The sequence below is a fragment of the Diceros bicornis genome, chromosome 1 (assembly GCF_020826845.1).
Source record: "Diceros bicornis minor isolate mBicDic1 chromosome 1, mDicBic1.mat.cur, whole genome shotgun sequence".
Classification (NCBI taxonomy): Eukaryota; Metazoa; Chordata; class Mammalia; order Perissodactyla; family Rhinocerotidae; genus Diceros; species Diceros bicornis.
Window position 1 is genome coordinate 44982931 of NC_080740.1, and position 4270 is coordinate 44987200.

At 53.3% G+C, this 4270-nt stretch overlaps 1 pseudogene; it reads left to right on the forward strand.

The window, feature by feature from the left end:
* The first annotated feature begins 501 nt into the window (after window positions 1–501).
* On the forward strand, window positions 502–4022 carry LOC131410066 (regulator of nonsense transcripts 1-like; annotated as a pseudogene).
* The last annotated feature ends 248 nt before the right edge of the window (window positions 4023–4270 follow it).

Here is a 4270-nt window from a genome sequence, read left to right on the forward strand (position 1 = left end):
GCTATGGCAAACCACAGGCAAATCCAGCAAACAAAGAAGGAGAGCTGCTTCTATAGAAGACAAGGGGGAGTAGGGAGTGGCTGTTCTAAAGCAAAATCCATTGGGGAAAAGGGGTAGTTCCGGATGGCAACAGCTTCTCATTGGCAGGCCTGTTTCCCGGTAGAGAGAGAAATCTTCCTTCAGTAGTAAAGTAGTTTTACTTCCTGTGGATGATGCAAGCTTCCACCTCTTCCTGTTTGGTGTAACTGATGGCATAAGATAGGGCATGAGAGCTCCCCGTATAGGCCTTCCCAACTCCAATTTAGTTAAGCTTTCTTTTTTTAATTTCCACATTGACAAGATGGAGAAATTGACCAGAAAACTGAATTTATATCAAAAGAATAATACGGAAATTCTAAAACTGAAAAATAATATCGGAAATCAAGAATGCAGTAGAGACCACCTCACATCCGCCGGAATAGGTAAACTTAAAACTACTGACAACAGGCGGCGGCGACAGCGATGGTGGTTCCTGCTGGGGACTGGGAGGAGGGCGGCTCCGAGGGCAGCGGCGGAGGCTTGGTGCGCTAGCGCACGGTGGGCATCTCGATCCGGTCCAGGAGCTGGGGCGTTGCAGCCTTGGCTTCAGAGTGGCAGCAGGCTCCTGTGCAGCGGGGAGCTGGCCTGAGGGGCCTATGGGGCGGCACCTTGCGTCTGGAGGCTTACTGGACCAGCTAGCAGACGCTCACCTTCCTGGATGCCAAGGAGGCCAAGCTGCTTGACGCTGACACGCAGGGCTCCAAGTTCGAATTCACCGACTTCACTTTCCCCAGCCAGAGGCAGACGCTGCCCCTCAGCAGCCCGGGAGGACCCAGAGGTGGCAGCCCGAGAAACCCGCTAGGCATGGGCGCTGCAGGTGGACAGTTGGACGCGCAGGTGGGGGGTGGAGGGAGGAGGGCACCCTGCAGAAGGTGGCAATGGATGAGACCGTGTCCAAGACCAGCCAGTTGTTGGCAGAGTTGTACTTCGAAGAAGATGAAGATACCTATTACAGGAAGGATCTCCACGTACATGCCTACAGTTACTGCGGAATACACGATGCTGCTTGTGTGGTTTACTGTAATAAATACCAGCAAGAAGAGGTTCTGTAAGGAATGTGGAAACACTTCTAGCAGCCACATTGTAAATCACCTCTTGGGGGCAAAATGCAAAAAGGTGACTCTGCACAAGGATGGGCCCCTGGGAAAGACGGTTCTGAAGTGTTGAAACTGGCTTCCGCTACGTCTTCTTTCTTGGCTTCGTTCCTGCCCAGGCTGACTCAGTCATGGTGCTGCTGTGCCAGAGGAGCCTCAGGGACATCAACTGGGACAGCTCCCAGTGGCAGCCTCTGATCCAGGACTGCTTCATGTCCTGGCTGGTCAAGATCCCTTCTGAGCAGGAGCAGCAGGCTCAGCAGATCACCTCCCAGCAGATCAACAAGCTGGAGGAACTCTGGAAGGAAAATCCTTCCATCACCTTAGAGGACCTGGAGAAGAGGGCATGAGGGATGGGTGATGAGGAGCCACAGCACATCCTCCTGCTGTTCCAGGACTCTTACCACTACCAGAACATATTTGGTTCTCTGGTCAAGCTGGAGGCCAACTACCATAAGAAACTGAAAGAGTTCCAAACTCAAGATAACATCACGATCAGGTGGGACCTGGGCCTTAACAAGAAGAGAATCGCCTGCTTCACTTTCCCAAGACTGACTCTGATAATAAGGATTTAGTCATAATTTGGTTAAGAAACATGCAACTCATGCAGGGGGACAAGATATGCCTGTGGAAAGGTATCGGCCACGTCATCAAGGCCCCTGATAATTATGGTGATGATATTGCTGCAAAGTGTGGGCGCACCTATGGAGGTGACTCATAACTTCCAGGTGGATTTCGTGTGGAAGTCATCCTCATTCAACAGGAGGCCGTGTGCGTTGGCAACATTTGCTGTGGACGAGACCTCCGTGTCAGGCTACATCTACCACAAACTGCTCAGCCTCGAGGTGAAGGATGTGATCAAGTGCCAGCTGCCTAAGCACTTCAGGGCACAGAGCTCCTTGACCTCAACCACTCTCAGGTTTACGCTTTGAAGACTGCTGCAGACACCACTGAACCTGATCCAGGGACCACCCGGCACGAGGAAGATGGTGACCTTGGCCACCATCATCTACCACCTGGCTCAGCAAGGAAACAGGCCTGTGCTAGTCTGTGCTCCAAATAACATAGCCATGGATCAGCTGACTGAGAAGGTCCACAGACTGGGCTGAAAGTCGTGTGGCTCTGCACCAAGAGCCACAAGGCCAACGACTCCCTGGTATCCTTCCTGGCCTTGCAGAACCAGATGAGGAACGTGGATAGATAGCAAGCCAGAGCTGCTGTTGCAGCTGAAGGATGAGACTGGGGAACTGTCATCTGCAGACGAGAAGCAGCACCTGGCCCTGAAGCACACTGCCAAGAGGGAGCTGCTCGTCGAAGCAGATGTCATCTGCTGCACGTGTATGGGTGCAGGAGACCGAGGCTCGCCAAGGTGCGGTTCTGCTCCATGTTAACTGACGAAAGTACTCAGGCCACTGAGCCAGAGTGCATGGTCCCTGTGGTCCTCGGAGCCAAGCAGCTGATCCTCATGGGCAACCACCGCCAGCTGGGCCTGATGGTTTTGTGTAAAAAGGCAGCCAAGGCTGGGCTGTCCCAGTCACTCTTTGAGCACCTGGTGGTGCTGGGCTTCCATCCCATCTGCCTCATCCGCCTACAGGTCCAGTATCTGATACACCCTACCCTCAGCATCTTCCCGTCCGGCATCTTCTATGAGGGCTCCCTTCAGAACAGCATCACTGCAATGGATCGTGTGATGGGGTCTGACTTTTGGTGGCCCCAACCTGATAAACCAATGTTCTTCTATGTGACCCAAGGCCCAGAAGAGATCACCAGCTCAGGCACCGCCTACCTGAACTGGACGGAAGCTACAAACGTGGAGATCACCATGAAATTTCTGAAAGCAGGTGCCAAGCCAGACCAGATTGGCATCGTCATGCCCTGTGAGGGTTAGTGCTCCTACCTGGAGCAGTACATGCAGTTCATCGGCTCCCTGCACACCAGGCTTTACCAGGAGGTAAAGAGAAAAAAAGCATGGACGCGTTCCAGGGGCACGAGAATGACTTTATCATCCTCTCCTGCATGTGGGCAAATGAGCACCAAGTCATTAGATTTTTAAACAACCCCAGGCAGTTTAACATGGCCCTGACCAGAGTGTGACATGGGGTCATTGTTGCAGGCAACCCAAAGGCCCTGTCCAAGCAGCTACCCAGGAACCAGCTGCTGACCTATTCTACAAGGAGCAGAAGGTGCTGGTGAAGGAATCCCTGAACAACCTGTGGGAGAGCCTCATGCAGTTCAGCAAACCCAGGAAGCTGGCCAACACCATAAACCTGGGAGCCTGCTTCATGACAACAGCCATGTATGACCCCAGGAGGCCAGTATGCCAGGATCTGTCTATGATCAGAGCATTCAGGTCCAGCCCTTGAACATGTACTTCCAGACTCACAATCAGATGGGCATGACCAGTGCTGTCCCTAGCCACATGGCTGCCGTGAACATTCCCCATCCCTTTCAACCTGGTCATGCCACTCATGCCATGACTGGGGTCTTTTGGACAAGCTAATGGGGCCAGCCACAGGCCAGGGCACTCCAAAAGGCAAGACTTGTCATGGGGGATGCCAAAAGAACAGCTTTGGGCTTCCTGGGCCCAGCCAGAGGAATCTCCCCACAGCCAGGTCAGCCAGGACTTGGCATCACAGCCATTTTCATAGGGTGCCCTGATGCCAGGCTACATCTCCATGAGCTAGCCCTCCCAGATGAGCCAGCCCAGCCTCTCCCAGCCTGAGCTATCCCAGGACAGCTACCTTGGTGATGAGTTTGTCACACATCAACATGGTGCTGTCACAGTACTCTGTGTACCAGGGGCAGCAGGTATACCAGTATGGGAGAGCGATGGCACAGTCCCAGCACTAGAAGGTGGCTTAGTCCATCAGCATCTTATTCTGGGTAATAAAAAATAAATGGATGCCTGTTTTTCAATGCTAAAACTGAAGCACCACTATGAGCAACAGGAGAAGGAGAGGAGCCCTCGCGGGAGAGAGGAGCCTGAGACAGAGTGAGCATCCACTGCTGGCATGTGTGGTGAGGACAAGGATAAGGGAGAGTGGGAGGTGGGGCTGGCACAGAGGATGGCCTGCCAGTGAGCCTGCCAGCCCCACTAG